Genomic DNA, 13,685 nt, shown 5'->3' with positions numbered 1-13,685 from the left:
ATGCCTGATAAAAAATTTTTAAGTAATAATCATAAAGATACTCACCAGGCTGGAGAAAAGAATGGAAGAACTCAGTGAGACCTTCAATAAGGAGATAGAAAATGTAAAAAAGAACCAATCAGAGCTGAAAAATACAATAACTGAAATAAAAAAACACACTAGAGGGAATCAACCAGTAGATTAGCAAATGCAGAAGAACATATCAGCGATTTGGAAAACAGGGTGATGGAAAGCACCCAAGCTGAAAGCAAAAAGAGAAAAGAATTTTAAAATGAGGAGAGGTTAAGGGATCTCTTGGACAATATCAAGCAAACAAACATTCCATTATAGGTGTCCCAGAAGAAGACAGAGTGAAAGGAACAGAAAACTTACTTGAAGAAACAATAGCTGAAAACTTCCCTAACTTAGGAAAGGAAACAGACATCCAGGCTCAAGAAACACAGAGAGTTCCAAGTAAGATGAACCCAAGGAAGTCCACACCACGACACATAATAATTGAAATGTCAAAGATTAAAGACAGATTTTAAAAGCAGAAAGAAACAAAAGTTTCATCAAAGAAAACCCTATTAGGCTATCAGCTGATTTTTCAGCAGAAACTTTGCAGGCCAGCAGAGAGTAGCATGATATATTCAAAGTGCTGAAAGGCAAACACCCATGACCAAGAATACTCTACCTGGCTAGACTATCATTCAGATTTGAAGGAAAAATAAAGAGTTCCCCAGACAAAAAAAAAGGTTAAGAAGTTTATCACCACTAAACCAGCCTTATAAGAACTGTTAAAGGAACTTTTTTTTTTTTTCAAGATTTTGTTTATTTGACAGAGAGAGACAAAGCGAGAGAGGGAACACAAGCAGGGGGAGTGGGAGAGAGAGAAGCAGGCTTCCTGCCGAGCTGGGAGCCCGATGTGGGGCTCGATCCCAGGACCCTAGGATCATGACCTGAGCCAAAGGCAGACGCTTAATGACTGAGCCACCCAGGTGCCCCAGGAACTTCTTTAAGTGGAAAAGAAATGGCCATAATTAGACATAACAAAATTATAAATAAAAAATGTAAAATATGACAGCATACACATAAAATGTGGAGGAGGGAGTAAAAAAAACGGTTTTTTTTTAGAATGTGTTTAAACTTAAATAACCATCAACTTAATATAGACTTCTATATACTTAGGATGTTACACATGAACCTCATAGTAATTACAAACCCGAAACTTATAATAGATACACAAAAATAAAGAGAAAGAAAGCCAAACATTACACTACAGAAATTCATCAATCACAAAGAAAGAGAGCAAGAGAAGAAGAAAGGAACAGAGAAGAATCACAAAAACAACCAGAAAACAAGTAACAAAATGGCAGTAAGTACATACCTATCAATAATTACTTTAAATGTAAATGGACTAAATGCTCCAATCAAAAACACAGGGTGGTGGAATGGATAAAAAAACAAGAACCATCTATGTGCTGCCTACAAGAGATGCACCTCAAACCTAAAGACACATACAGACTGAAAGTGAAGGGACGGGAAAACATTTACCATGCAAATGGAAACAAACAAAAAAGCCAGGGTAGCAATACTTATATCCGACAAAATAAAAAAAAACAAAGACTGTAACAAGGGACAAAAAGGGCATTATATAATGATAAAGGGATCAATCCAACAAGAGGATGTAACAATTGTAAATATGTATGCACCCAACACTGGAGCACCTAAATACATAAAGCAAATATTAATGGGCATAAAGAGAGAGATTGATGGTAACACAATAATAGTAGGGGGTTCTAACACCCCACATCTAGGCAGAAAATCAAATAAGTGTCTTTGAATGACTCATTAGATCAGACAGGCATAACAGATATAGATATATATATATTTGACATTTGACATTCCATAATTCCATAATTTGACATTCCACTCAAAAACAACATATATATATACATATATATATGACATTCCATTCAAAAATGACTGCATATTCTTTTCAAGTGCAAATAGAACATTATCCAGAGTAGATCACATGTTAGGCCACAAAACAAGTCTCAATAAATTAAAAAAAAAACGAAATCATACCATGCATCTTTTCTGACCACAAGGGTATGAAACTAGAAATCAGTCATAAGAAAAAAAAACTGCAACACACACAAGCACGTGGAGGCTAAACAAGATGATAAACAACCAATGAGTCAACAAAGAAATAAAAAAATATATGGAAGCAAATGAAAATAAAAATACATGGTCCAAAATCTTTGGGACACAGCAAAAGCAGTTTTAAGAGGGAAATATATAGCGACACAAGCCCACCTCGAAAACAAGAAAAAGCCCAAATAAGCAATCTAATCTTACACCTAAAGAGACAGGCAAAAAAAAAAAAAAAAAAAAGAACAAACAAAACCCAAGGTGAGTAGAAGGAAATAATAAAGATCAGAGCAGAAATAAAAGACACGGAGACTAAAAAAATGCAATAGAAAAAATCAATGAAACCACGAAGCTGGTTCTTTGAAAAGATAAACAAAATTGATAAATCCTAAGCCAGACACATCAAGAAAAAAAAAAAGAACTCAAATAAATAAAATCAGAAAAGAAGAAGTAACAACCTATGTCACAGAAATACAAGGATTATAAGAGACTACAGTGAAAAAATTAAAACAAAACAGTAAAAATACTAATAAGCAAACAAATAAATTTAGGAACTCAGGAATGAAGAAGCTATGGTAAAAAAGTTCTATAGGTTTATTCGAGTTAAAATTCCAAGAAAATCTCATTATTTTTTTAATTTTTATTTTTTAAATTTTATTTTATTATGTTATGTTAGTCACCATACTTACATCATTAGTTTTTGATGTAGTGTTCCATGAATCATTGTTTGCATATAACACCCAGTGCTCCATTCAATTCGTGCCCTCCTTAATACCCATCACCAGGCTAACCCATCCCCTCACCCCCTCCCCTCCAAAACTCTCAGTTTTTCTCAGAGTCCATAGTCTCTCATGGTTCATCTCTCCCTCCGATTTCCCGCCCTTCATTTTTCCCTTCCTACTATCTTCTTTTTTTTTTTTTTCTTAACATATAATGTATTATTTGTTTCAGAGGTACAGGTCTGTGAAAATCTCCTTATTTTAAAGAATAAGGATCCGGAAATTATGGTTTTAGAACATAATGTAATTAGTATAAAATTACAAACTTTAACAATGTAAAAACAAGATATAACTAAAATTGGGAGGTAAGGCAAGGAAAAGCCTTACTGTTTTGACTTCCTCATCAGTAAGAACAGGAATTCAACAAATATTATCTAAAGTAACACACATAGATACTAAAATGCCATAATGACTCTAGCCTTCACACATTTTTTATGATCATTATTTTTATCCTTAAAGAATTATTTTAATAACTAATATCTTTTTTTAAGATTTATTTATTTCAGAGAGAGAGAGAAAGCGAGAGCGCGTGTGCAAGTGGGGGGAGGGGCAGAGGGAGAGAAAGAATCTCAAGCAGCTCCCCACTGAGCATGGAGCCTGACGTCTTGATCTCAGGAGCCTGAGATCATGACCTGAGTCAAAACCAAAAGTTGGATGCTTAACTAACTGAGCCACCCAGGTGCCCCAGTAACTAATATCTTTTGTGGTAAAGAAACATTTATCTGAAGTTCAGCAATTACTCGATTTCAGTTTTTGATTTGTTAATTTCAAGTAAAATTACATTTAATACCTAGGGAAAAAAATACCACATTGCTTTTCTATTGCTGCTTTAACAAATTATGGCCAATGTCATGGCTTACACAATACAAGTTTATTATCTTACAGTTCTAGAGGTTAATCCAAAATGGTTTGAGCTGGGCTAAAATCAAGGTATCAGCTGGGCTGCATTCCTTCTGGAGGCTCTACAAGCCTTATTTTTTTAGTTTCTAGAGGCTGTCTGCATTCCTTGGCTTGTTGCACACACCGCAACCCCCGCCCCCCCCCAGCTTTCTCCATTTTCAAATCCAGCAATGTCAAGTCAAGTGCTAATACTGTTAACTCTCTGATTTTCTCTCTTCTGCCCTCCCTGTTCCACTTTTAAGGACCTTTGTAATTATATTGAGCCCACCCAGATACTCCAGGATCATCTTCCTATTTTAAAGTCATCAGATTAGAAACTTCAATTCCCTTTTGCCATGTACAGTAACATATTCAAAAATTCCATGGATTGGGAGATGGGTATCTTTGGGAAGTCATTATCCTATGTATCACAAACATTCTCAATATTGGTAAAAATATAACTTTTTAAAAAAAGTGTTAGGGATAGTTTTTTCAATTAATGGTACTGGAAAAATTCTTGAAGATTCTTATTTGAAATAAACTCTTCATTCCTCTCTATTCTTCAGAATTATATCCTTTTTTTTTTTTCAAAATTATTGGTGACCACCTTAATGTAGACATACCTCTTATTTCCCAATTCTACACTTCCTGGTGGCATTAATAACATGCTTTCCAAAGTGGCTGGCAGAATACCTTGAATTTAGTAGATCCTCAGTAACTATTTGTTGATTTATATATTAATATAGAAAGTTCAGTACAAACACAAGGCAGTATGTCATCAAGAGCAGGAGAGACAAGTGCTAGGAGAGTTGAAGAGTGGGAAAAACACACCAGTCTACACTGGCTATGTAAGCTTTTAACATCAACAAACAATAATATAGTAGTAAAATAATTTCCATAATTATTAAGCATTCCAGCAGCTGTTCTGAGTGTTTTAAATATGTAATTTTATTTATTCCTCATAACCATGCTATGGCATGGATATTATTCATTCCCATCTTACAGATGAAGAAACTGAGGCACAAGATTTAAGTAATTTGACTCAGTTATATAGTGATTGACAAATCCAGAACTCCAACCTAGACAGCCTGACTATGTAACTTGATCTCTTGATTACTAGTTGAAAATTGGATGAAAGAGTTCATGTTTCTAAGAGTAAAGGAAGTATATTAGTTTCCTAGGGCTGATGTAACAAAGTACCACAAAGTTGGTGGCTGAAAACAAGGGAAATTTATTTTCTCCCAATGTGGGAGGTCAGAAGTCTGAAATCAAGTTACCAGCAGGGTTGGTTCTTTCTGGAGGCTCAAAAGGAGCACCTCTTGCATGCCTCTTTCCTACCTTCTGGTGGATGTTGGCAATCCTTGGTGCTCCTTGGCTTGTAGATGCATCACTACAATCTCTGCCTCTGTCCTCCCATAGTCTTCTCAGTGTATTTGTCTTGTTTTCTCTTCAAAGGACTTGTCTTTGCATTTAGGGCCCATAATAATCCAGGGTAATCTCATGTGATGATCCTTATCTTAATTAAATCTACAAAGACCTTTATTCCAAATAAGATCACATTCTGAAGTTCCAAGTAGACATATTTTGGGGGCCACAATTCAACCCACTTTAGGAAGTAACTAAAGGCTTCCGGGTAGAAGAAAACTTCACTATAGGCTTATAAGGGTAAACCAAGTCTGTTCTGCTTACTACTGTATTCTGTATTCTCTTTTCCCAGCGGAGTAGGCACCCAATAAATATCTGTGGAAGGTTGGCTGTTCATGGAAATGGTGTTCAGGGAACGTTTTGCTGAAGGATGTGAAAGGCAATTGCCTAGAAGCAAGCAGATCAATTAGGATACAAAAGAACAAGGATATAATAGTGCCTACAAAGGTACAAGGATAATGGCAGTGGGAAATTCCTAAAAGGAAGGATTCCAGAATTCCTAGAAAGAAGCCCAGAAAGAAGAAGAGAGATATTTTTTTTTTTGTAGTTTTGAAGAGATTGTTACAGAACCAGGCAATGCAACAGCTTTTGAAGCTCCCAGAAGCAAACTGCCACTTGAGAAAAGAAAGTCTATTGTAATAAATCTTTCAGAGAAAAAGAAATACCACTGGCAATTTTTTGGATCATTGTAAAGAAGATAAAATTTCAGTCACATAGGAACCGAAGTAAATGGACACTGTTTAGACCACACAAGCATCGTGGAGATGGTAACCCACACAGCACGCTTCTATATGCCAGGCTGTAATAAAAAGACCATTACCCAACAACATACAAGAGGCAACCCACACCGGCTGGCATCCCAGGCCAGCTCTTTTCTGGTCCAGCTGTCAGGCCTCTGTCTCCTTATGTAACCCTCTAACTCAGGTTTGGGTAACTGGCTCCACAGATACCACTAATGACTTAACTATTTCACCTGACACTTCATCTCTAATTAAATCCTCTTCCCTCTGGGGTTTTCATTTGCCATACATTTCGTCAAAGGCACTATAATGGTTATCTCTGTGCTGGTCCCTGATACAATCTGAAGCTAGGACTATGACCAACACCTGTACTAATTTTTTCTATTTAGCAGAGACCTGTCACAGCATCGAGGAGAAACCTCTGGGCTGAAAAAGAATATGGATTTGGGGCTGGGTCCCAGTTCAACAATACCTCTTTCATCCTTACCTCCTTGTCCTCACCTCTAAAAAAGAGTCATTAATACGTGTTGTCAAGTATTTGAGAATTTTAGCAAATCAATCCTTCCTTCCCAAGTAAGAAATAGAAAATGAGGCACACAGAATTTTTTTTGAGTTTGAGTTTTAGAGAGTTGAAATGTAAGAGCAACATTTAATAACTATAGTGATTATTGAAACAAACTTCCCACGAGAATAACCTGTAGAACTTAAAAAAAAAAATTAGGTGCCCAGATTTTTTCCTGGAGCAGTGCTGCCCAAAAGGACTTTTCTGCAATGATGAAATGTTCTAGAAGTATGCTATCCAATACTGTAACCGCTAACCACATGTGAATCTTAAGCATTCCGCCCCCTCTCCAGTTCTATTGCAATCTAATTGACATATAACATTATATTAGTTTAAGCACTTAAAATGTGACTAACATGACTGAGAAAAAGATTTAATTTTATTTAATTTTTATTAATTAAAATTTGAATTCAAATAACCATATGTGGCTTAGTGGCTATCAAATTGGACAGCATAATTCTAGACAAATCGTTCTTAGTATGTGCTCCTCAAACCAGCTGCAGCATCACCAAGAAACTTGTTAGAAATGCAAATTCTTGGGCGTCATCCCAGACCTACTGAGTCAGAGGCTTTGGAGTGGTGTGCTGGTAAAGGTTTAACAACTGGCTCTTGAGGAAAGCTCTGATTAGCAGCATTTGCTAATTTCCCTGGTGTAAACACTCACTCACCATAGCTGATTTCAAGCTACCCACGTGCTATCAGATAGGAAGATGTGCACAATAGGGTCCAGGAGTCGATATAAGCCAGCTCCCGAGTGCCGCTAAACCCAGCAATCTGTGTTTCAACAAACCCTCCACGTGATTCTGATGTATAGTATAGATTGAGAACCACTGATGTAGACCTTCTAAATCAAAGTCTAAGACGACAGAGACTATGGTGTTTATATTTTTAAATTCCCATAAGGGATTCTGGTAAGCAGCCCAACTGAAAAACCTGGACTCAGAATACATATAAGCAAAGTCACCTTGAGCAGGCAGTGACCAGCTCCGCCTCCTGTGTTTGTGGTATCCTGACTCAGACTATGAAGACCTGCTCTCTCCTGAGCACAGACAAGCCTGAGCCTCGGCCCCTCAGACTAGAGTGTCACACCCAGCCTGCCTTCCCTTAGAGTCGCCATTCCAAACCTTCTCCCCTCTTGATAGGATTAATGATAGTGCAGGCATAACCAACTCAAGGGGCAGACCCAAGACATAAGCAACACTAGCCTCTAACCACAACTCCCACTTTTCTCTCCCACTTAAAAAAAATTCAGAATTATATTATTAGGATAACCCAGAATTTGTTCCAATTAATTCTTATTTTAAGAAAATCTCTGGGGCGCCTGGGTGGCTCAGTCGTTAAGCGTCTGCCTTCGGCTCAGGTCATGATCCCAGGGTCCTGGGATCGAGCCCCGCATGGGGCTCTCTGCTCAGCCGGAAGCCTGCTTCTCCCTCTCCCACTCCCCCTGCTTGTGTTCTCTCTCTCACTATGTCTCTCTCTGTCAAATAAATAAATAAAATCTTAAAAAAAAAAAAATTTTTTTTAAAAAGAAAAGAAAATCTCTTACAGATATCTGAAGGCACCTTATAGTTGTTTGTAGCATACGGTAGTCAAAAAATACTGTCTTGAACAAGCCACTATACCCTTCTTTAAGATAAATATAGCCTGTCTACCAGATTCGTGGTAAGAATCGAGTGATTTAATTATGCATATAAAATCCTATCTGGAATATTCTAATTCCATGTGCAGCCCTAAGGGAGGCAAAATAATACATTTGAAATGAGTACAGACTTTTCCCTATCTTAGAAATCTTTTCAGCCTGCTGAAATTTCTTTATATTCTTTATAGTCTAACTAAAGGGGAAACTAATAGAATTTTTAGAGCAATTTGTCTAAAACCAGGGGGTCACTTATACATACAGCCTCCAAGGTAGAGCATAGAACAAATCCTTGTGTCTCAGAAAAACATCCTGATTTTATTACAAACCCAGAGCAGAGAGTTCTATTAAAATAAGCGCATGTATTACTTGAGTATTTCCATTGCAAAAGTCATAGTTATGCCTACCAAGCTCTATTTTCATCTGAATTTGGCCTAAATCCCAAATGAGACGACAGTGGAAAACTAATGTATATTCTTGCCCTTATTATGCTCCTTAGTACAAAATATATTTACATTTATAATGTATTTAGGGAAAGTAGCTGGAAATTTTAGCTGCCAGTTTATGGGCTCAGGATGGCTGGCAAAGGAGCATCTTTTAAAGAACTTTGTCCCAGGTTCTACTTCTGGGTGTAACAGTGGCATTCCTGACCCACCAGTCGGGGGGTGGGGGGCACACACATCTCTGGGAATTTGGCTTGGGTTCTGTGGGCTGTCTACCGTCTTGACAAAGAAGATAATTTTTTTTTTAATGCTAAGCTAATTGGCCCAGATGGGCATAATTAAGACCATAATTTGATAGGAAGAACTACCCAGCCTGAGCGATTTTATATTTCTCATAAATGCAAAAACTAGAGCAAATAAAAGTATTGTATTCCAAATCATACTTAATTAATATGGTGAAAGTGTTTGTAAGCTATAATCAGAAGGTCTCCTGGGTAGTTAAAAACTGAAATATTATTTATCACCAATTTAGAGGTATTATGTGGAACTTGAGAAAATATTGCAACTTGCTTTGACATTTTCTTTTTTTTTTTAGTAAGAAATGGTTGTGCACTTTCTGGTTCATGCACTGTGCAAAGTTCTTTGCTTACCACCTGATTTATTCCTCCCTTAACCCCCGAAAATTGGGTATTATTATTCCCATTACGGGGATGAGAAAACTGAGGCTTGGCGATAATTTTTTTTTTTTTTGCCCCAGTTCACACAGTTGGTAAACGGCTAGAAGTGGGAAAGAGACAAAGTCTGGCTCCAAATTTCTTTCAGGTACACCAGCAGCTTCCAATCTAGTGTATTTTTGTGACATGTCTATGGATATTCCAGAAGTTTTAGTCATTCTTCCTTTGCATATATTGGAGGCAAGTTTACCCTGAGTTAGAGAAAAGTACTAAATTATAGATTGTTTATTCAAATACTATTTTATTCATCTCAAGCATATGGAATGACTTGCCTCAATGGAGGTGTGTGGCATTTATGGAGGGGTGTCTGTCAGATGTCCTTCCAAGAGCTTGCTAATTAGCTGCAAAGCATGCAGTGAGCTGGCAGCAGTTGAGGATCTGTTGAGCTGGAGGGGATAGTAGGGCACAGCATTTCTGCCCAACGCAGGATTCCTCTATGGGCCATCTTTGATCCAGAACTCTCCACTGGGTTGACTGAGGCTATCTCGGAGCTATAGTGAGGCCTGAGGCTATTCTACCCACTCCTCCTGCCTTCCTGCTTGCCTATCACAGGTGTCAGACCTGCATCACAGTCTGGAGCCTTTCTTTGCCTACTCCTGATCCCACTCTCATTTTTCTTTCAACAGAAATTACCCTCAATACATCTCCTACACTTCTCTGTCTTAGTGTCTGCTTCCCAGAGGACCCAGCCAATAAAACCACTAAAGAGTTATTTTCACATACAGACTCTACCAACCCTGGTATAAGAGTAATGCACCAACCAGCATTTGCTCGTGCTCTGTCTTAGGTAAAGTGCTGTCATGGATTCCATGGGGAGACTAAGCTGATGCAAACAAAAGAGACGAGTGTGCACCTGTAACACAGACTATACCTCATAAAACCCCTTTATTCCCATTAAATGTGTACACTTAGCAAATACATGAAGGAGTCTGAGAAGATTACTTTGTGGTGATGTGACCACTTCTATTAAACTAAATACTGTTCTATGGGTAGTGCGGAAAAAGAAACCCTATTTTTGCACAGTGGTGGCTTACATTAGAGATTATTTAAATGGAGGGGTATCTATAAAGGAAGAGGCAAGGTCTAGGGGACTCAAAAAGCACGCATGGAGGATTTACATTCCCATGTCTCTGACATTCCTCCTTTATTTTTCCTCTTCCCAGGATCCATCTGGTAAAATGAGATTACCATCTCCCTTAAGAAGAAAGAGTAAAAGTTATAGGGGAACACCAATGCACACGAATTAGCCTCTCCTGGCAACTTGTTATTCTACTGTTTCCCCAACTGAATCAATCTCTGCAAGAAATGTATGCTGCTTATGACAAAAAGCATTAGTGTTCTTATAGAATTTTCCCCCTAGATTTAATCATTTATTCAACAAATATTTACCAAGCACCAACTCAGAGCCAGTCACTGTGTCAGCAGGTGGGAATAAAATGAGCCAGACAGACATAGTCCCCGTTCTTGTTGAGCTTAGAGTCCAGCTCAGTCTCTTCAAACTTGAATGCACAGACACATCACTGGGATTTTACAGCTGCTGAGCCAGTAAGCCTAGGGTGGGGTCTGAGATTCTGCATTTCTAACAGGTTCTCAGGATGCTAGTGATGCAGTCCTCAGACCATGCTTTGAGGAACGAAGGACTGGCCCATTGGCTCTCAGCTGCTGTGCTGTGACAGGCTTCTGTACTGTGAGTGTTTCTCGGAGGTGCCATCAAGTTGGAATCAATGAATACTGTCAATATAATGGGAAACATACACTTTTATCATGATGCCTTTTTAGTGGAATTTTGAGTTGTGAGATCAACATTTGTAAGAGTATGATTTACTGAGAGTAAAAAGTAAGAGGTGAGGTATGGAATGACATCAAGATGGCTCAATGGCCTTCTGGGAATAGGTGAAAATATGGCCTCTGAATACACCTGCACAATCAGGACACTGACCCACTCATCATCAATAACACAGAGCTAATGGGGCTAAGGGAAAAAACTGTTTTAATTTTCCAAAACTTGCTTTTTCTTAACCAATAGTCACCTTTTTAAAAAATCTTATTTATTTATTTGTCAGAGAGAGAGAGCACAAGCAGGGGGAGCGGCAGTCAGAGGGAGAAGCAGGCCCCCCGCTGAGCAAGGAGCCCAACGTGGGACTCGATCCCAGGACCCTGGGATCATGCCTGAGCCAAAGGCAGATGCTTAACCAACTGAGCCACCCAGGTGTCCCACTAGTAGTCACTTTCTAGCCCTCTCTAGTATACCACTAAAATTTCTCATCGAGAACACTATGAACACACAAAGGTTAGTCTTCCTCAAAGTGTGTAATCTCACAAATAAAAGGAGGCCAAATATATTAGCTAGAGACCATATATTCATAAACAACCACTTATGCCAACTGTTAAATTATTATCTCTTAGGATGGGGCTGTGAGGATATGGAAGGCGGAGGGAAGGAAGGAAATTCATTTAGTTCTAAGCTGTGTGAAGCCAGGAAAGCAGGCCATGTAGGGTTAAGCTGGGGAGAGGGGTTGGGTTTGTTTATTTTTCCTAGAATCACAGAAGAAAAATGAATCTGAGCTATAAAATGGGTAAAGTCACTTCGCTCTCTGTACAACCCCAAATGCCCATGTACAAAATGCAGTGAAAGCCTGCAGGCATCTTAAACTCATCTACAAACATGTACTTAGCTGGCCAATCTCTAAGAGTAAGAACTTCCATTAATAATTTAAAGGAGCCATGGCCAGGAAAAGAAACTAGGACAGGCCAAGGGGTGAGCAGGAGAGACATGGTTAAGCTGTGAAGCTAGGTATGTAGAGTTATACTACACATTCCTAAAATGTAATCTGACGTGTGGATACCAGTGAGCAGAATAATGAGTTTATAAAGAACTCTTCCCACGATCTCAGAAAGAAGTCTAACTGGTGAGCTGCAAATGCCGGCAATGTCACAAACATCACTTTCTGCAGACAGATGTGGGGAAATGGACTTTTTTAGAATAAGTCAAATTCATTATACTGCTCGCACACAGACACGCTACTATGAAACATGACAATCACTTTGAACCTTCCTTAGGCTTCCTATTTTTCTATTTTGAATTTTTTTTTTCAAGCGAGAGAAGAGAAGGCAGTGGAAAATGCTGTTAGTCCCGAATGACAGACGGTATTAGGTCCTGCTGCCACAGTTCCCTGCCAGGAAGGTTTTTTTGTTTGTTTGGGAGATGTGCTATTTCACTTCCAAAAATGAAAGACTCCGACAAGTGAACACAGGAGACGGCTGATAGTGCCGAGGTCCTCGCTGCTACAAAACAGCCCTCTATGAAGATCAGAGAAGACACATTTAAATTCCTATCACAAATATCTAAATTAAAGCCTGGCCTAAACAAACACCCAAGGAAAATATTTCAATCCCTTAAAAATTAGCATATGAATCAAAGATGGTTATCGGACTGGAAGCGAACACTATCTGCTACAGCTCTCTTAGTTTTCTGTGACAGCTTAACTTGTTCGGGTGTCAGAGCGATGTTCTCTTGGTGGTGGGTGTGGGAGCCCTGGGCACAGCTGTGAAACTTGCAGGCATGGAAAATAATTTCATCAGCCAAAGAAAAACGATCCTATGGTATGTCCAAAGTGCTGTCTGAAGCACACAGTATCGGAGGGTGTAGTCTATTCTATTCTGTAGTCTATCTGACCTTAAAGCCATGATTGGTGCTTATTTAATTTTCTGCCTAATTGATTCATTCCAAACATGACCCATGACAGGCCCAGCAAGGCCACTGAAGCATGCTCTCTGGCCTACCAGCAGCACTTTCAGTGTAACAACTACTGTGTTAATTTATGTCGGGTGAAGGGATAGACCATGGAATCACATACAGCTTTTGCAGGAGAGAAAATTAGTTTGAGGTGTCCAGAGGTGCTGGTTTTCTCTAGGAGTAGCTGATGTTCTTGGGGACCGATTTTCCTCTTATTTCTCTCCTGCCTGTTTAGGATACAAGGGTGAAGTGGCTGGTGGGGCAGGTGTTAATCTGCATCCACTTCAAGTTTTCAAATTGGATACAATCCTTTAAATTTCAGTTAGAGGCACCTACCCAGCTTCTCCTATGGAAGGAATGGTCTAAATTATTAAATAATGCCTCAGGGTGGGGATTCAGCACATCTTTACTCAATATTAGATTCATTTTAATTACCCTCTAGAGCGGAGGAAATTAGAGTGTCTGCAGGAGTCTTTATTCCTGGGTGTAAATACGAGAGTCAGGTGGAAACACTACATGCAACGCAAATTTAACTCGGTGGAATCTGTGACAAATCTGAAATAAAACCACCATCAATTTATATTTAGAAATGAAGTCTTTAAGACATCTAAAGCTCTA

The 13,685-nt window shown here is 38.6% G+C and overlaps 1 protein-coding gene across 1 annotated transcript in view; it reads right to left on the bottom strand.

The window, feature by feature from the left end:
• NEK11 (NIMA related kinase 11) overlaps positions 1–13,685 on the bottom strand; it is a 188,005-nt gene that overhangs the window by 68,738 nt on the left and 105,582 nt on the right. The gene's annotated exons all lie outside the window — the stretch shown is intronic.

The sequence above is a fragment of the Leptonychotes weddellii genome, chromosome 1, assembly GCF_054177405.1.
Source record: "Leptonychotes weddellii isolate Sample4059 chromosome 1, ASM5417740v2, whole genome shotgun sequence".
NCBI classification, from domain to species: Eukaryota; Metazoa; Chordata; class Mammalia; order Carnivora; family Phocidae; genus Leptonychotes; species Leptonychotes weddellii.
This window is presented reverse-complemented; position numbering and strand designations above follow the sequence as displayed.